Raw genomic sequence first — 20574 nt, 5'->3', positions numbered from 1 at the left:
GCACCCAGCTTTGCCACTTCCCAACACATGGTATTTGCTGTGCCTTGTGTGCTTTTACGTGGCCCCATGATGTGTGTGAATCCCAACACCATCTGTGGGTTCCCACAGTTTACAAAACCTGATGCCTTTTTTAGAGTCCTCTGCTGTTGGCAAAGCCTGGCACGGCCTGCAATCCTCAGCAGCAGCCGGGGCCCGTCACACCGCACAGCCCGCGCTGCGTGCTAAGCCCGATCTGTTTAAAACCCCGGGCCACTGGCAGAACCCAAAGCCCTTCACTTGGCTGAGTTTATCCACTTAGAGATGTGACTTTGTAAACAGGGAAACATAGGAGACTCTTCGTCTTCAGAACCATCTGCTTTTGTGTATAAACAAGGGAAGGGTGCTGGGCTCCAAATGCAAGAACTCGGTTCTGGTCCCGACCTTGCTGAGGGGTTTTGGGCAAATCTCCTTCTGGGTCTCCATCCTCCCATCTGTTAAATGGAATTCATAGCATCAAATTATCTGCCTCTAGGAGGGTCCCGAGGGTCCCTGTGAGATTGCCCAGAAGATGAGGGCCAGAAGGGAGAAGAGGAAGAGTGGCCAGAGCCTCCTTCCTGAGAAAGGCACCGGAGTGCCACCTCAGCACCAACAGCCCCACTTCCCTCTGGCTGCCAGCCGGGGAGCGGATATCTATAAATGAGCCCTTGGCCGGGCAGACAAGCACAGGCCTCAGTCATGGCCTGACCTCCCCTGCTCCCGTGCTACCCTGGGCGCAGACCCCTGTCTGTTCAGACATGTTCCCCTGCCCTTCAAGGAAGGCAGCATCATACTTATTTCACCCATGAGGACACTGCCACTTGGAGAGGTGACCTGCATCAGGCATATACACGGCAGGGACTGGGGCATAAGACAAGGTTGGTAGGACAGACAGGGCCCAGGAGGGTCCTGCCTGGGGACCCAGGAGGTCAGAGTGGCAAGGCTATGGAGCCCATTTAACAGCCGTTCCCTTCTCCAGGCTGGCAGATGAGGCCTGGGGATTGCGGTGGCCGTGGGGAGCCATCGTCTGTCTCTCCCTGGCCTTTAGTTTCCTTGACCAGCTGATGAGAAGTAGGCCTCCCCTTGCCGCCGGGTGCGATGGCTCACGCATGCAATCCCAGCACTTGGGAAGCTGAGACAGGAGGATCACAGGCTTGAGGCCAGGGCCTGGTAACTCTGTGAGACTCTGTTTGAAAATAAAAAATAAAAAAGAGCTGGGAGTGTAGCTCCGAGGTGGAATGCCCCTAGGTTTGATGCCTGGTGCCAAAAAGAAAAGAGAAAACAGGCCTCGCCTGCCAAGCATTCGGGGCTTTCCCTCTGTTGGCTCGGCTCTCCCATCCCAAGGCAGAGCATCTCCCAGCCATGTGAGAAAGAGCAGGTCTGAGGCCAGATGGGGGTGTAGGAGGTAGCCAGGTGCGGCGGCCCCACCAGCCTTGGCTTAGCACAACCACAGGCTCCGGCAGCCCCCTAGCTGAGTACAACCCAAGCATGCTCTCCAGGGCAGCTTCACACAGCCTGGAGGCTCCTCTCTCACCTCCGTGCCTTTGGGGAACCCTTACCTCCATCCCCGGGCAGTTTTTCACCCGCAGAGGCCTTTCTCTTGGGCCTACTGGCCTTCATACCATGCTATACACTTTTCATCCTTCCCATGCCCCAGAAAGAGGGTGAGCTTAGGCACCAGACAGTTCAATCCTGACCCAGAAAGAAGCTCTGTGAGGCTTAGTATAGTCTGTGAAATTGGACGACAAAAAATCTCCTGGCAGGACCGCACTGGGCCCATCATCTGGCCCTATCTGCTCCTTGGCAAGGTCTCTGCAGGGAGATGAACCCTCCCCCAAGGCCTCACTGGGTGACACGGCCACTGCCCTCTCTGATCCTCCATGCCCTTGCCTGTGAAGTGCTTCCCTGGAGTTGTCAAGGCTGGGATGGTCTGATGGATGGATCAGTGCCTGCTAAAGTCTGAGAGCTGAGCAGACACAAGTCACTGTCAAGATGGCAGCACGGGGAGGGTGATGACTCTGTAGTCCTGGAGGCAGAGGACCAGGGAAGTCAGTCACGGCAGGTGTGTGGCAGGCCAGCTCCACCCAGTTTACGACCCCATTGTGGAAGGGCCCCTCGAGGTGGAGGGAGCCCAAGGGTGAAATGGGGGTGCAGCAGGCAGGCCGGGGATCGGTGTTAACAGCCTTGGCTCTGCAGGTGCTGCCTATGGGGCTCCGGCTGGGCCTGGGCCTGGGCTGACCTGGGGCCACCAGCCCTGCCTCTGCCGCCATTCACTGGCTTTGGTCAAGTCCTGCTCCTGTCTGGCCCTCAGTTTCCTTATTATGAGATGTGGAGGGGATTAGGAAAGGGTCTCATCTGTCTCTATCTTTTGGAAGGATCACATGAGCCAATGTGTGCATACTGTTTTTGTGCAGTATCAAGTGTAGGGTTACAGTTATTAATAATTGGTGTCCTCGGAGAGAGGACACTGGTGAGGGCAGTGCAGCAAGGGCTGGGAGGGCAGGTGGGGAGCCGGAGGTGAGATGGGGGCTGGGGCGGGAGCAAGCATGCGCCCAGGCTGTGCACAGTGGGAGCCAGGGCTCGGCACCTTGAAGACTTTGTAACACTGCCCTCTGGAGGCAGAGCGGAGGTCTGCACCCTGGCTTTTATCTTCAAGACTCTAGTCCCGGAGGAGAACTTGAAAGGACCTCATCCTGGTCCTGGGAGCCAACACGGGTGGGGCAGAAGGGGCCCAGCAAGCGCAGCCATTGCCGACCCCTCCCTCTCTGCACACGACTGCCCCCTTCTCTCCACCAGCTGCCTCTGCCCTGGTCTTGACCAGCATCTCTTGCCAGGGCTAGTCTCTTCCAGCCCCATATCCAGCAGGCCAGGGGAGTTTTCTACCCTGCAAATCCCACCAGGCCCCTGCTGCTTCAAAGCCTGCACCGGTCCCTCTCCCCATAACCATCATTCTCAGCTGCCATTGAGCAGCACCAGCTCCTCTATCCAGACACATTTTCTGCCAGGTCACCATCCTTACAAACTGACCATATGAAAGAGGCTCTGGGGTAGGAATGCTTGGGTGTGACCCCTGGCTTCTCCAACTGATAGCTGTGCTAATTCTTAGCTGTAGTATTTCTTTTATTGTGGTAACATACATATAACATAAAGTTTACCATCTTAGCCGTGTGTGTGTGTGTGTGTGTGTGTGTGTGTGTGTGTGTATGTGCACGTAAGCATGCACATTACTGGAATTGAACACAGGAGCAGTCTACCTCTGAGCTACATGCCCAGGCCTTTAAATATATATATTTAAAAAAATTTTGAGCTGAAGCTGGCCTCAAACCTGTGATCCTCCTGTCTTAGCCACCTAAGTACTGGGATTACAGTCTCATCTAAAGCCTGTGCGTGTGTGTGTGTGTGTGTGTGTGTGTGTGTGTGTGTGTGTTGCTAGGGATGAAACCCAGGGGCTTTCTACCTCTGGGCTACACCACCAGACCTATTTTATATTTTATTTGGAAACAGTCTCACTAAGTTGCTGAGAGCGTCACTAAGTAACGAGGCTGGCTTTGAACCTGTGGTCCTCCTGTCTCAGCCTCCCAAGTGCAGGGATTACAAGCATGCGCTGCCACACCCGGCTCTTAAGCCATTTTAAAAATGCACACTTTGGGCCGGGTGTGGTGGCGCATGTTTGTAATCCCCGAGCTCAGGAGGCGGAGACAGGAGGATCACGCAGGTTGTTTCCAAAAAAAATAAAATAGGTCTGGGAGTGTGGCCTGGAGGTAGAAGGGCTTTCAGGAACCCCAGTACCACAAAAAAAAAAAAAAAAATCACACTTCTGCAGCATTACATTCAGTGTTGTACAACCATCACCTCATCCATCTCCAGAACATTTTCATCTTCTCAAACCAAGACTCCAACTCCATGTGTTTCTCAGTTCCTTATGCCTCTGCTTTCTCATCTGAAGGATGGGGCTGGAGAGTGGACTGGCATTGCACAGTGCTCAGTGGGTGGATAGTAGGTATTCAGCCAATATTTCTTTTTTATATAAAATAACTTTTATTTACATAATTTGTATCTATAGAACATAGCTGCTTCCTTTAGAACAAGAAAATTTACAAATGCCAGGTATTGCTTTTTGTCAAAGACTTCTTCAAGCAAGATAGTATACATGGCCACCGCTATTTAAAATAATGTGGTGGTAAACAGTGGACAGCAATATGTGCATCTGTGCCTCAATCATTTACCAAATTTGAAAACCATCATGTTAGTCATTTGCTAACACATAAATGTTCAGGAGGAAAAGTCTAAGAAAAGATAAAGACCTTTAATCACATCTCCTTTAAGATAGATAAATTCAGCCAATATTTCGACTTTCTTCTCTTGGGGAGAGCGCTCTGCGAGGCAGGCAGGTGGTATCCAGCAACCTGCTGCTTGGGATTCACGTCCACAGCTCAGGCAGTTGATGGCAGCTGTGGGGAGCTCCCCTCCTGCTTCATGGAGGAAGATGAGTCACTTCCCCCCTTGTGGGTGGTGAGGCGGGGATGGGAAGGCAGGAAACAGTGAGCAGCAGCTGCTTTCCTCCAGGCTGGTCCTCGCTGGGGCCCGTGCAAACTGCAGGCCAAGGGGACTCGCATCAGGGGCGCCCTCACCTGCCTCTGCGCTGGCTCTCAGGAGGCTGCAGCGGCTGCCTCGTTTCCATCAGTGCTACTTGTTCAGAGCACTGTGGGTTCACGCTGGGCTTGACTCCTGCCCCCCACACCCGCGGCACACCCACCATGCCACTCACCCTTTTCTGGGATTCACTCGCTCCCCCTGTTCATCCTGGTGTTTGTGTCTCAGACTCTCACCTGCTGAGTGATGCTGGCCTTGTTTAAAGCCCTGCCTTTTTCTCGTCCTCTAGGTGGAACACGAGTGTGTCCCCAGGGCAGGAGAGAGACCAGGTCTTGGCCTCCCAAACGGAGAACACGGAGAACACGGAGAACACGTATCTGGCAAGAGCAGGCTGTGGGTCTCTGCAGCAAACAGGTTTAATGGTGGTGACACACCCAGAGCTGGGCCCAGCCCAGGAGCCTAGAGATCTGCAAGGCTCTGCCTGAGGGTCCTTCAGGCGGGATGCCGCTCTCATGAGTTAAGACAGCAACCATCTTCTAGAAACAACCTGCAAAGTAAGCCAGTCCAGTCTTTTGAGTGATGAGGTCTGAGCTCTGCCAAGAGCTGACTGCGTGGCACTGGGCAGTCACTTTATTTTTCTAAACCTCCGTTTACTTGACTATAAAATGGATGTGGTAATAATGACTGACATTCACTGCAGGTCAGGTACTGTTCTAAGTGTTTCACTTGAATCGACTCAGTTAATGTTGCCAACAACCTATCACAGTCTCCAATTTTACAGATGAGGAAGCTGAGGCGCAGAGAGGCTAAGACACTTGCTGCAGGTGGCGCAGCTGGGATCTGGGAGGAATTTCAGCGTGAGTGGACCGCGCCAGCACCTGAGCTCACTGCTACGCTGGTCTGAGGCCTGCGGGCGCCCTCTGAGCCTGCTCCGCGGTTCCCTACTGAAAACCAGACCACCCGGCTGGCTGCTGAACACTGGCCAGCAGCACCCATGGCGCAGGCCACTGAGTGTGAAGGAACAGCTACTGAGGTCCTAAGCTGTTCTTCTGCAGACACGGGAGCAAAACAAAAAGAAGGCTGATGGAAAATAAACACCAGTTTCTAAAAATAAACATTAAATTAAAAAAAAAAATACACAGCTAAGAGACAGACCGGGATCTGAACCTAGACAGTCGGGCCCCAGCAGCCGAATCCCCATCACAGCCCCAGCAGCCTCAGAGGGCTAGTCGGAGGACTCAGTCATCAGCCATTAGTCCCTAAGCCTCTGGGCGGAATACCAAGTTGAGTGCTTAGCAAGCACCCTTGGCTGGGTTCCAGGCCTGTTCTGCTGATGACCATCTGGGTGGCGACCTTGACATGTCACTCTCCTTGTCAAATCTCAGGTTTCCCTCCCACCACAGGAAGGGCTTGGACCCGGCTGGTGACCCCTAGATCTCTGCTGCAGCCCAGGCCCCTCCCTGAGCCCCGCATGTCCCCTTCCTGGGGTTCCCCGGGCACCTCACGCTCAGCAAAAGCTCATTGTTGACCTGGAGAACTGCCGACTCGGGTTCCTGTCCTGAGCCCTAGTCTCCTCAGAGTCAGGCCTGCCCTGGTGTCCCTCCCTCAATCTGTGTGCCAACTCTGACCCCCACATTCTTCTATGTCCTCCCGCCCCAGCCCCTAATTCAGAGCCCGTCACTCAGTCCTTCCACCCTCCTTGCTCTTTCCAGACTCCAGATTCCCCCGTTCTAATCCATCGCCCACATCTCACCAGCCATCTTTCTAATCCCTAATCTTACTTAGGAGTAAGATTAGGAGACCCTTAGCCAGGCATGGTGGTGCACACCTGTAACTCCAGTACTCGGGAGGCTGAGACAGGAGGATCACACAGGTTCAAAGCCAGCCTCAGCTAAGTTGCTCTCGGCAACTTAGTGAGACCCTGTTTCCAAATAAATTATATATATAAAAAATAGGGCTGGGGGTGTAGCCCAGACCTCTCAGTACCACACACACACACACACACACACACACACACACACACACACACACAGTAAAAAGGGGTAGGGTGTAGCTAAGAGGTAGAATGCCCCTGGGCTCAGTCCCTGGTATTTTTCCCTCCCCCAAATACATACAAGATTAAGAGAATCTTGCCCATCTTCTTGGAGCAAAAGTTTATCCTTTTGCCTAATTGCACCACCACGTACCTATAACCTACTGTATCAGCCTTGCCCACCTGCCCTGGCCCCAAGCAGCACACCTGTGTGACCCTGTCTTGGTGCCTGTGTATGTAGAACTCATTCTGGGCAAATTTCTTTCTTAACTGGGCATGGCAGCTCACATCTACAATTCCAGTACTTTGGGAGGCTGAGACAGGAGGATCACGAATTGGTGGCCAACTTCGGAAACTTAGCAAGGCCCTCAAAAACTTAGTGAGATCCTGTTTCATAATAAAAACAAAAAGGGCCGGTGGTGTAGCTCTGAGGTAGAATGCCCCTGGGTCCAATCTCCAGTACCACATGCACGCAAGAATTCCTTTCTTGCCCTTGCGCACCTGAGAAGCACCCATCCTTCAAGGACCACCTCCAATGCCACCTTCCACACACCCAAAGGTTCCTAGACTCTTCCAGGAAGAATACTGTTGTGGTCAGACTCATCTCCTAGTTCCCACAACAGGGTGGCCGACCCCCGAGCCTCCACCCACCAGCCCCTCGGCACCAGCCTTCTCTCCCAGCCGCTCCTCTGGGTCCCTCCCATGAGGTCGAATTCCTATACTTCTTCCTCCTCTGAGACCTGGACTAAGAATGGTGGTGACCGAGGGTGACCTGACACAGTCCCTAAGAGAAACAGAAACAGCGGAAGAAGTTCAGTCTTTCCAGGCTGACGCCAGAGGGAAAGACGTCGCAGGATGGCCTCTCTGTGGTCTGGTTGCGGCACACCGTACCTCGCAGCCTGCAAAGTACTGGACTTAGAGCGGCTCACTCAACCCTCTCGCTGGCTTTGCTGGTACTGAAATTCTGGTTCACAAAGGAGAAACAAAGGCAGGGAGAAGTGGAGTCACTTGCCCAAAGACGAATGGCTGGTTAGTGGTAGAACTGGGATTTGAGCCTTGGGGGTCACGCTGCCTCCTGGGGGCAGTGAGGATGGTGAAGCCGAATCCCCCTAGAGTCCCCAACGTTGGGGGCAGAATCAGGTCTCTCCTCCCCAGGGCTCACGCCCGGGAGGGCGGCCCAGGCTCTCCCTAGACGTATTTATAACTTCCCCTTCTTCCTCACCACTTTCCTTCCCCAGCCTCTAGTGTCTGTCGGAGCCTCTCGCAGTGGGTGAGAAGCAGCGGGGGCGAGACAGAGAGAAACAGATTGGCACCGTTTCCAGCGCTTCCGGGGCAGAGCGGGGTCATGGCTGGGCGCAGGCAGCTGGCCTCCGCTTAGGCAGAGGGTCGGGCTGTTTTCTGTTTTGAGGTTATAAATATTCCGAGCTGCTTGGGCTTTTTCTGGAGATATTTCTGGACCTCCCTGCTCTTTGAGGAGGGAGACAGTGGCCCCACGTCCCAGGAGAGAGGGACAGGGGCTCATGCCACGAGGTGGCAAATGTTGGCACCACCTGTTTGCATTCTCCACTGCTTTTTAACCCACATCACCTTAGCATGGTGCTTACACGTGGATCTTATACTCAAGAAAGAAATACTTACTGGATGAACACACCCCCATTTTTGCAGAAAAAAGAACAGATTTTCAGATACGCCAGGCTTGAATCTAAGTAGGTCTGGCACCAAGAGCCGAGCTGTATCCACTCTACCTCCCAGTCCCATTTGATGGTGAACAAGGGCGCCTACAATCTCAACTTTTTCACAAAATTCTCCTACCATTTGGGTCTTAAATGAGGCCTGCCCCCCACCAGCTCATTGCTCCAGATATATAAACTTAAGTTAGCTCATTGTGTTTTGTTTTGTCTGTGGTGCTGGTGATTGAACCCAGGGGCATTCTAGCTCTGAACTACACCCCCAGCCGTGTTTTACTTTTGAGATAGGGTCTCGCTAGGTCGTGAGGGTCTTGCTAACATACGGAGGCTGGCCTTGAATCCTCTCTCTTCCTTGTCTCAGCCTCCCAAGGGCTGGGCTTACAGGCGTCTGTCCTCACGCCCACCAGCCCACTCTGTTTTTGCCCTCTTTCTTTCCCACCTGGGGCTCCTCTAATCTTTGATTGTTAAGAGGTTCAGGGCCTGGAGATGGATCAAACTCTAACATGGACTCCCCGCTGGCCCAGAGGAGGAACCAAGGCAGGGCTCGTTACTTAACCTCCCTGAGGTGCCTCATTTATAAAACAAGGATAATAGAAATTACTGCTCAGATGAAACGAAATGAAGTCTGTGATTACCGGGGCACAGTGCTGAGCAGAAGCAAGCCCTCCATAGGGCAGCGTCTTCTGCGATCAATTCTCATTATTACTCTTCCCTGGCCTGTCTTTCCTGGCCTTCCTGCCTCCAGGCTTTCCAGCTGCGATCCATTCTCCTCGCCACAGAGGCTGCAATCTTTCTGAAACATGTAGCTGACTATGCTGGTGCCCTGTCTCACGGTGGGGTCTGGCTCTCCAATATCCTCTTGCTGAGTTCTTACTCCTCAGCCTGGAATTCGAGACCCTTTTGCTTCTGGCTCCTCCTCTCCTCTTTAGCCTCATCTTTTTTTTTTTTTTTTTTGGTGGTACTGGGGTTCCTGGAAGCCCTTCTACCTCCGGGCTACACTCCCAGACCTATTTTATATTTTTGAAACAGAGTCTCTTACGCCAGTGCGGCTGGCTCCGAACCTGTGTGATCCTCCTGTCTCCGCCTCCCAAGCGCAGGGATTACAAGCGTGCGCCACCACGCCCGGCTAGCCTCATCTTTTAAGACTCCCAGTCTCTCCCTCTTTGCTGGATCCAAACAGGTTTCTGTCTACTCTTCTAACGCACTTACTTCCTCCTCCTTCACCCCCAAACTTTGTTTCTTTATTATTGGCCCAGGGAAGCTCTCCTCATCCTCTTGTGGTTTTATTATTTTTATTTTTTTATTTTTTGTGGTACTGGGGGTGGAACCCAGGGGCTTTGCTACCTCTGGGCTATACTCCCAGACCTATTTTATACTTATCTGGAAACGGTCTCACTAAGTTGCTGAGAGCCTCTCTAAATAGCTAAGGCTGGCTTCGAATCTGTGTGATTCTCCTGTCTCAGCCTCCCAAGCGCTGGGATTACAAGCATGCGCCACCACGCCCGGCAGTGGTTTGTAATTTTTAAGATGTCTTTTGTAGGACAGGCCTGCTTTGTCCTCTCCTCATGGCCTCTCAGTTACTCAGTAGCACAGATCCCCATGGCTATGACAGCCGGCTTTTTCCTGGGCCACCCCACTGGACCGTGTCAGTCCACAGTGATGGGGCACCCAGCACAAAGCCAGCCTCATTCAATGTGAAATGAGTGATGAGCCACAGCTCTAGTCTTTAAAATGGCAACATCGTCGGGCGTGGTGGTGCACACCTGTAATCCCAGTACTTGGGAGGCTGAGACAGGAGGACTGCAGGTTCATGACCAGCCTCAGAAGTTTAGCGAGGCTCTCAGCAATTTAGTGAGACCCTGTTTCAAAGTGAAAGAATAAACTTGGGCTGGAGGTGTACCAGAGGTAGGCTGCCCATGGGTTCCATTTCCAGTACCATAAATGAATGAATGAATGAATGAATGAATGGCAGCATCGACAGCCAAGCCTGGTTAATCCAGAGGAAGGGAAGAGCACTGGGGACTGGAGGAAGAGGAAGTCACAGATGTCTCTGTTGCAGTGGGGACTTAGAAATCTGAAGCATCTAAAAAGAAAAAAAATGAGCCTGGCGTGGTGGCGCACGCTTGTAATCCCCACGCTTGGGAGGCGGAGACAGGAGGATCACGCAGGTTTGAAGCCAACCTCGCTGGCTTAGGAGACCCTGTTTTCAAATAAAAATATAAAAAATAGGTGTCTAGGAGTATAGCCCAGAGGTAGAAGGGTTTCCAGGAATCCCAGTAGCACCGAAATAAATAAATAAATAAATAAATAAATAAATAAATAAATAAAATTTTTTTAATGAGCAGGAGAACAAGAGAGTGGGAGCCAGTGAGTGAGCTAGAGGGAGGGGAGCTTAGGGAACCCAATGGCTCTGTGCTCCTTACACTTGCTCTCTTAGCTTCAGAACACCCACAGCATCCCCAACAGCCAGTAGCACAGGCACTTTACCGCCGCACAGATTGTGTCATTGGTTGACACAGAAGCCAGACTGAGAATTAGCCAACTATGACTTCTGATCTGACTGGTCTTTGCATTGCTGTGTGATGGGCCAGTCTCTCTTTCCTCTGAGCCAGTTTCCTTAACAAGCATTGTTCAGTAGGTAGGACAGGCCCCAGAGACCATGAAGTTTTGTGTCCCAGTGAGGGACTATTAATATTGTTGTTCTGACTCTCAGCAAAGCCCAGTGGAGGCTGCTAACAAGGCACCTGGGAGCCACCCCAAAATGTCTCAGGGCCACCGTAGAGGGGATCTCTGGGGGTCAAGGCCCCAGCAGGCCTTGAGGGGAGAGCTATGGGGTTTAATGCAGTGAGGCTCAGCCCCGAGCGAGCGAGGCAGCACAGAACAGGGAGAGGAAGAGCGGTGACCTGGGTGGGCAGCTGGCTGGCCAAGCTGCAGAGGCTGAAGGTGAAGGCTCGCAGCCAGTCAGCACCAGCAGGGGCAAACAGGCAGGAAGCAAGGCCGTTCTCAGGAAGGAGAACAGGGCAGGTGCAGGCATCTTTCTGGCATCTGTTCAAAGGGGAGAAAATATTCCTTAGCAAACTGTGATGAAGACGCAGCACTTGAGCAGAACGGGGAGCATGAGCAGGGTGAGAGTGTCGGCAAATAACAGTGGGGCCTTCCTACATGATATTATGTCTAATTAAAATTAAGTGTATTTTTTACAACCATTTTAATCAACATTACAAAACAAGGCATTTTTAGTGAATTCTGGCCTCTGTTCCTGCCCCTCTACCTGCTTGCACCCCCCTATTTATATTAATCTTAAGTTTGTCTTTACATTTTAAAAAGCCCAAGACATATGTTTACAGATATATGTATAATACACAAATATGGCCACATGATACATAAATTTAACTATATAGCCATATTTTCTTAGAGAAACAGCATGTTATAACTCTGTTCTTTAGCTCAATTTTAAAATTTAATCAGCAGCTGATAAAATTATTTTTTCTAGCACTGGGAATTGAACCCAGGGCATTCTAACCTCCAACCTACACCCCAGCCAATTTATTTATTTATTTATTTATTTATTTATTCATTTATTTATTTATTTTGGTGGTACTGGGGTTCCTGGAAACCCTTCTACCTCTAGGCTATACTCCCAGACCTATTTTATATTATTTGTATTAAGAAAAAGGGTCTCTTAAGCCAGCGAGCTGACTCCAAACCTGCGTGATCCTCCTGTCTCCGCCTCCCAAGTGCAGGGATTACAACGGTGCGCCACCACGCCCAGCTATTTATTTATATATTTATATATTTATTTATTTATTAAGACAGAGTCTCATTAGATTGCTGAGAGTCTCATTAAGTTGCTGAGGCTGTCCTTGAACCTGTGACCCTCGCATCTCAGCCTCCCAAGTACTGGGATTACAGGCATATACCACCGTGCCCAGCTAAAGTTTTTGTTTCAGATGAGAGAAATAGTGGCATATTTGCACACTGATGGGAATTATTCAGAAGGGAGCGAAGCTTGGTGGTGGAGGAGACGGGGATTGATGGAGTGGCTGGTTGTGAGGAGAGCATGCAGAGTTTGTTCCTGGTACTGGGCAGGGAGGCAGGGTGTGCGGGCATGGAGGCAGGTGGGCAGGCTGGTGTGGAGTGGTGACTTATGGGAGTCCCTCCATCTGGTGGGAGTGGCATGGGAAGAGGAAATGGTGGACTGGGAAAGAGTTCATCTGGGAGAGGAGATGGTGGGGGGGGGCACAGAAGTGGGACATGCAGGCAGCACTAAGGTCCCGCTTGAGTTAGGTCTGTTGCCTGAAGAGCCTCTTGAAGTAAGCGCGGAGGAGGTACACTGTCACTGGGAAAACACTTTCTTGAAATTGACCTCCTTTGTACCTCAGAGTGCAGCACCCATCCCGAGTCATAGAGTGTCTGACTGATGGACCTGATTTCACTGATACTCCCCAGAGGGGAGTTTTTTTTTTTTTTTTTTAAGCATAAGTTAATTTATTTTACAGCAGCCATGGTCTGATTTTTTCCTAATAATTTATCTGTCCTCACAAGAAAACTTCTTGGCAAGAAAATAAAAACTATCAGCTAAATGATATAGCAGGTCATTCAGACATTAAGGATAAATATCATAAGCCTACTGTGCTATGGTTTTATCTGTGTGGCTAGAGGGATAGGAATAAGAAAAGTAAAAAGATGTCCTTTACCTGTCTTCATGGCTATTCCACAGAGATTGGAAATCACAGGAGGAAGACCACTTGATGGGGAAAGAAAAGTCTCTTTGTCAACTGATGCTAGAACAACTAAGTTTTCACCTGTGAAAAAATTAATTTTGACTTCTAGTTCATATTACATACAAAAATTAGTACAAAGAAGTGGTGGTTGCACCCATTGTGCTAAATGCCACTGAATTTTTATTCTAAAATGATTATGTTATGGGAATTTTACCTCAATAAATTAATTTTTAAGAAATAAAAGTATAGCCGGGCGTGGTGGTGCACACTTGTAATCCCCGCACTTGGGAGGTGGAGACAGGAGGATCATACAGGTTCAAAGCCAGCCGCGCTGGTTTAAGAGACCCTGTTTCCAAATTTAAAAGTATAAAATAGGTCTGGGAGTATAGCCTGGAGGTAGAGGGTTTCCAGGAACCCAGTACCACAAAAAAAAGTATAGCCAGACATGGTGGCGTACGCTTGTAATCCCAGTACTTGGGAGGCTGAGACCAGAGGATCGCAGTTCATGGCCAGCCTCAGCTACTTAGTGAGGCACTCTGTAACTTAGTAAGACCCTGTTTCAAAATAAAGAATAAAAAAATAGGGCTGGGAGTATAGCTCAGAGGTAGAATGCCCCTGGGTTCTACTCTCAGTACCTCAAATAAATAAATAAATAAATAAATAAATAAATAAATAAATAAGAACCAGGCATGGTGCCATATGCCTATAATTCCAGTACTTGAGAGTCTAGGACAGGGGGATCACAGGTTCAAGGACAGCATGAAAAACTTAATGAGACTCAGAAACTTAGTAAGGCTCTGTTTCAAAAATAACAGGGCTGAGGTTGTAGCTTGGAGGTAGACTAACCCCGGGTTCAATACCTAGTACCTCAAAACAAAACAAAACGATATGAATTCTAAGTAAAGTAGTTTGAAACACTTCTAAACTTAATAAAAATGTTGGGTTCTATCCGAGCTCAGTGACACACACAACTAATCCCAGTACTTGGAAGGATGATACAGAAGAATCACAGGTTCAAAGCCACCCTCAGCAACTTAGTGAGGCTGTTAGCAACATAGCAGCAACATAGCCTATTTTAAAAAATTAAAAATAGGGCTGGGAGATAGCTTGGAGATAAAATGCTCCTGGGTTCATTTTGCCTTCATGACACTGATTCTTTTGCAAAAATGATATTTATGGTGATACTATATTTTCAGCATATATTCTTATGGTAAATAAAGTACTCATCAAATTCTTATTTGGGCTCTCTGTTTATATTTTAAATAGCATAATTCACTTTAATTTTTATATTCTCCTTTTGTATTTTCTTCAAAATATTTTCTCAGGTTTTTGTGCTAACATTATCTGGTTTCACCTTTGAAGATCTTGTTATTTTTAAACTTGATTTTTTTGGTTTTAAGCAATATATGTTTTAAATAATCTTCCTACTATTTCTGTTATCTTTAAAGTTATAAAAGCTGTATCACTGAATGTTACTTCCACAAATATGTCGAAATCAGACAACAAACTCCTAAGTAACAAACGTATCAAAAAATAAATCACCAAAGAAATTATAAAATATTTTGAAGGAAATAAAAATAAAAACAACATGTCATTTAGCTGGGGTGCAGATAAAGTAGTGCTTAGAGGAAATTTATAGCTGTAAATGCCTGTATTAAAAAGGAGAAAAATTTCAAACCAGTAACTTAACCTAACTTTTCACCTTTAGGAAGTAAAAAAAAAAAAAAAACAAACAAAAACAAACTAAACTCAAACAAGAAGGCATAAAACTATAAATATTAGAGCAGATATATGTGAAACAAAAAATAGAAAAGTAATAGAAAGTAAATCAACAAAACCTACATTAGCTCTTTGAATATATCAACCTTTAGTTATACTGACCAAGAAAAAAAAAACAAACTCCAGTTACTAAAACAAGATGTAAAAAGAGAGGACATTATTACCGACCTTAAAGAAAAAGATAAGAGATAGTAAAGGAAAAAAAAAATCCCTCAATACCTGGAACAAAAGGCTGCATTTACCCCTAACTTAAATATAGGAATGCAGTGGCCTATGGCAGTTTGTTTCTGAGCAATGCAGGGATCTGATCTTGCACAAAGCTGTGAAAAATGTGGAGCTCTGGGGTTGGAGGGCCTTCGGGTGGACTTTAGAAACCGGTTTGCCTTCAGTTTCAGAAGTGTGGTTCCTGGAAGAAAGCTGGTCTGGGTGACCTTCATAGGTGGGTGTGCTGGCATGAAGCTGTCATCGAACAATTGAACAGGTTTTAGTTAAGTGTGGTGGCGCACGCACGCTTGTAATCTCAGCATTTGGCAGAGACCAGAGGAGCGCAGTTCACGGACAGCCTCGGCTATTTAGTGAGTGAGGTCCTTTGCTACTCAGTGAGACCCTGTTTCAAAAAATAAAAAATAAAAGCCGGGTGTGGTGACATACGCTTGTAATCCAGCTTGGGAGGTGGAGACAGGAGGATCATGCTGGTTTGGAGCCAGCAGTGCTGGCTTAAGAGACCCTGTTAAAAAAAAAAAAAAAAAAAAAAAGGTCTGGGAGTGTAGCCTGGAGGTAGAAGGGCTTCCAGGAACCCCAGTACCACCAAAAAATATATATATATAAATAAATAAGTAATAAAAATAAAAAATAAAAATTAGGGCTGGGCAGTGTAGCTTGGAGGTAGAATGCCCCTCCTGGATTTCATCCCTAGTAACACAAACAAACACACAAACAAACAAAAAACAGGTTTTAAACAGTCTGATGAGTTTCTTTTGTCATGGCTGTAGGAAAACCAGTCACTTTCTAGAACCATGAAAACAATTTTATTCTCAGAGGTAATAAAATACATTTATATTTTATCCCATAATATTATAATAGTAAGTCTTTAGAATGTTGACTTCATCAATGCATATCCCCCAATAATTTTACTCTATTTTGGTTCATTTCCTATGTAAAACAAAATAAAACAAGAAGCTCTTTCTTAAAGGAATTTAAATCTTGGTTTTTGTTTGTTTTCCCTACTTACCACAATTCTGCAAACTGTTATACTTTGTGTGGGTTCTTCGGGCCCAGATATCAAAGCTGTTTTATCAGTCAGCCACACATTCCCAAATGCTTTTAAGTCATTCTTGTGCTGCCAAAAGGTGGCTTTTAAAGGTTTACTAGGGACTTTTATAATGTCTGAGAAACAGGAAATAGAACAAGAGAATTCACCTATCAGTCTGGTAATCCTATAAGATTCTTTACTTTTAACTTGAGAATGGTTACATCTTTTACTCCAGAAACATCTTCAGTATTTACTTTTATGGTGCTAAAACAAAGATTCACATATGCAAATTTATTCTACACCAAAAATTCCTCTCTTTTATAAGAAGTGAGTATTCATAGAGAAACGGAGATGGTATGCATAATTTTTGCTGTTATTCAAAGAATCTTCCAAAACCATCACCAGCTTCTTCATGAAGAACATTAGATCAGGAGAGGGATACGATCTCTGTGCTCAGCTGCCAGTGACTTAGTCATACCATAGTTTGCAGTTGTAAACCTATGGTCTTCTGTGGGCTGAAATGAACCCCATGTGCATGGTTTTCCCTGGTTCTGGACAGAAGCATCAGGCCCTGGTGTAATCAAGTCATCATTACTGAAGCTCAGTGTTTCCAACACCTCTAGGTTTAGCATTGGGATGGTCCCTGCCCATGCATACTCTATGGCATTTTATTTTTGTGGTGCTGGAGATTTAAACCAAGGACATTCTATCTCCAAGCTATACCCTAAACTCTTTTTTATTTTTATTTTATTTATTTATTTATTTATTTATTTATTTATTTATTTATTTTTGGTGGTACTGGGGTTCCTGGAAGCCTTCCTACCTCCGGGCTACACTCCCAGACCTATTTTATACTTTTTATTTGGAAACAGGGTCTCTTAAGCCAGCGTGGCTGGCTTGGAACCTGCGCGATCCTCCTGTCTCCGCCTCCCAAGCGCGGGGATTACAAGCGTGCGCCACCACGCCCGGCTTACCCTAAACTCTTTTTATTTTTTAAATTTTGAAATAGAGTCTCGCTAAGTTGCTGATGCTGGTCTTGAAACTTCCCCATGTCATTTTAAAATATGTTGACTAGCCAGGCATGGCGGCACACAACTCAGTTGTTAGATTTATTTAAACCATATGAACTCAGAGGCATTAGTTTTATGTCTTTTTTATTTTATAAGCACTCATTTAATAATATGCTAATCTGTGGTACCATGTAGATAATATACGAAAACATTTCACACATAACACAACAAAGAACATCAATAGGTGGAGGACAAGAGAGTTACAGATGCGTATTGATCAGAGCAAAGCCAGATCTAGAGTTTCCATAAACCAAAACAGATCTTACCATAGATTGTATTGCATAACACAGGCACGGGGAAAACCTATACAGCTGGCAATGCTTGGTCAGTCTGCCAGGCATGGGCGATACTGAATCAGATTGGTTTAGGTGGCCACTTTGTCTCCCTATGGCAAGTAAACACACCAATTACCACCACTGTTTATCCTCTTTCTTAGGATATCAAAGAGAAAATTAACCTTTGAATAGCTGTTGAGTAAAGACAGAAGAGAGAGAGAAAAAAAGATAGAGACCAGAAAGCCTCTAGTTAGACCAAAGAACAGAAAATATATTCATACAAACAGAAGTAAAAATTCATGAGCTCAAAAAATAAAATGGCCATAGTTACTATAGTAACAAGCTGTATTCTGCTGTAAATTTGTTTAGGTGCTTGCTTAAGAAGACTTTTGCTTTTTCTTGCCAGAGAGGGATTAGAATGTGGAGCTCTAGAATCCTAGATTGACTTTTAGAGTGTAAGAGAACAAACAACACTAGAAAATAGAATTATCTTGCAGGCTTTTATAAGAAACATTTAAGCATAAGCATTTATTTACCTAGCACAGAAGTTCTTTATGAGTTTAACCAGAAGAAGCAAAGGCCTGTGTGTGAAATACTGTCAGTCGCACTAGTGAAGAGGTAGTTACCCTTCCCAGAACCAGCATGTAGGTGGACCCAAAAGGGTGGCTTTAAAGCAGACACCTCCCTTCTCATGCATATTAAATTTAGAGTGCTGGAGAGCTCAAATTTGTTCTCTTTCCTGCCATACCATGTGGTGTAGAAGTTTAAACTGGCCAATGGTAGCTGTCCCAGATTTTTAGAGAACCCAGCAGCTCAGTTCTGACTGGTCTCTAAGCAAGGCAACCTGAGCATGGGAAGCATGCTGCCGCAGCCGTACATTCTTATATAAAGTTAGCTGAGTTAGAAATAGCTTTCTGATTGCTCTCAGAGATTTGGGCTGGGGTCCCTGGCTGGGGTCTGGCTATGAGAGTCAAATTAGGTAGTGTGGAGATAAGTTAGGGGGTGAAGAGTCTCTTGGAGATGGTTCATGGGGTGTAGAAAAGATGGGAGCATCTGGGTAAGGTGGAGCCTTGTCAGCTGGATCAAAAGGATCAGGAGAGGTTTTTTCCTGGGAAGTTTTGGATTGAGGAGAAGGACTTGGGAGTGCAGTTTTTACAGAGTGAGGCCAGAAGCAGAGAAGAAAAAAACCTTAAATATAAAGGGCTTCCTGTCATTTGCTCTAGTGGACAATGACGTCATCTAAGTCTTGTAGGATTGGGGGGTCGACTGTGCCATTTTTAGGCCACTGGCTTCCATTATCTAATTTATGTTGTAGCCAGGCTGTGTTACAATAAGAAATGAGGAATTTTGCTCTAAGCTCCCTTTTTAATCCCAAAGTGGAAAGATGCTTTAAAATGCATGCTTGAGGGGACGCAGGAAGATTTCTTGAAATTTGGGAACCCGTGGGCATGTAAGACACAGTCCTGGAGGACAGACAAAGCATCCCAAGTGAAACTGGTGGGAGTCCAAATTATCCACTAAACAAGTGGGAGAAGCCAGAAACAGAAAGCCAGCCTTCCCAAGTTTCTAGTTCGGCAGAGGGAGAATCCCCAGGCCTATTTTGATGGAAGGGAAAATTATCCCCAGGCCTATTTTGTTGGAAGTGGGACATATCCTCAGGCCTATTTTGGTGGAAGGAGAATTCCCAAGATCTTCCTGGGTACTACAGGAGGCAGACAAGGGTAGAATTTACCAAATCCCAATCTGTGACTGGTGTGGGGCAACTGGATCTGGGTCAGCAAATGACCTTCAGGAGCTGGAGCCATGTGAAGAAATGAAAGGATGGGGGAGTGGGTAGAGCAGGCTAGCCAGAACACCCACTGGGTAGTCACGTATGCCTGGAGTTTTGGACGATCCACTGAAGAGTAGCCTCAGCCAGGATCTCCACAGTCCTCCTGGGGCTTTGTCTCACTCTCTCATGAGCCTTTTGGCCATACTTGGGGAGAGAGAATGAGGCTGGTTTGAACACCCTGATGGGAGGTTGGAGGGAGAGCCTGAACCCAGGAGTTTTGGGCATCTCACTGAGGGGTAGCCTCAGCCAGAGTACCCACACTCCTGCCTGGGTCTCATCTCACCCTCACATGATTGTGGCCCTGAAGAGAAATGGTACTGATCTATTAGAGGTTAGCAGAGCAGACACCTCTCAGGATCTGGGAGTTAGCCCGGGATGCGCTGCCACTGCCTACTGTTTCCCAGGTTGCAAGAGAGACCTGGGCGCCGACTTCCTCCTGGGTTTTGACACCAAATGTTAGAAAATGTAGAGACAAAGGAACACGGCTCGACAGTAAGAAACAGGCTTTATTTGGGCAAATGCCTGGGAGGGAGCCACTGACTGGGGAGAGAACCACTGGGATCAGAAGCCCACCCCCTCACAGGCTAGAGGCTTTTTATAAGGTTGAGAATGAGATGGGGTATGCAAGTGGTTGTATCAGTTACTGATTGGTGAGTTAGAAGCTTAGGAGTAGGGTAGGGGTATGAGATTGGTAAGTTTTAACTCATGTTGTATTTGGAAAAATCCTTGGCTGGGAGGCAGGGTGATGGTTAGGTAACAATTTCACATCATTAGTTTCATGCCATTTCTTCAGTTTCAGGTCTCAGGTGGCATCTGGCCAGATTACATAGCTTCCACAATAATTGTTCATATCCACTGAATGCTTAGTTAAGTGGCAGGCCATGCCCAGCAATCTGAGAATATAGGTAGCTTCATGAAACTCTTTCTACATGCAAAGAAATACGTCTCCATGAGACTCAGGTCTCAGCCCTTAGGTGGCATGCTGCTGACCCAGAGCTGGAGCCCTGTTCTGAATCCTAGCTCTACCACCGCGCACTATTGTCTTTGGGCAGGTCACTTTGCTTCTCCAGATCTCGGTGTCCTCAGATGTAAAGTAGTGCAAACCACCAACGACCAAGTTCTGGGCCCTGAGGGTTGCTAATAACTGTTTTCACCACCAGTGGAGCTCAGGGCCTAGTTCCACTACACCCTGGGAGCCTGCTCCCTGCTGGCTGGGCCTCTGTGGTCCCATAGGAGAGCGAGCTTCATGGGAGGGTCCCAGCAGGCCTGGCTGCAGGGAGGAGCCTGGGGCTTAATGATCTGTGGCTCAGCTCCC

The sequence above is a fragment of the Muscardinus avellanarius genome, assembly GCF_963383645.1.
Source record: "Muscardinus avellanarius genome assembly, chromosome: 1".
NCBI classification, from domain to species: Eukaryota; Metazoa; Chordata; class Mammalia; order Rodentia; family Gliridae; genus Muscardinus; species Muscardinus avellanarius.
Note: the sequence above shows the minus strand (reverse complement) of the source record.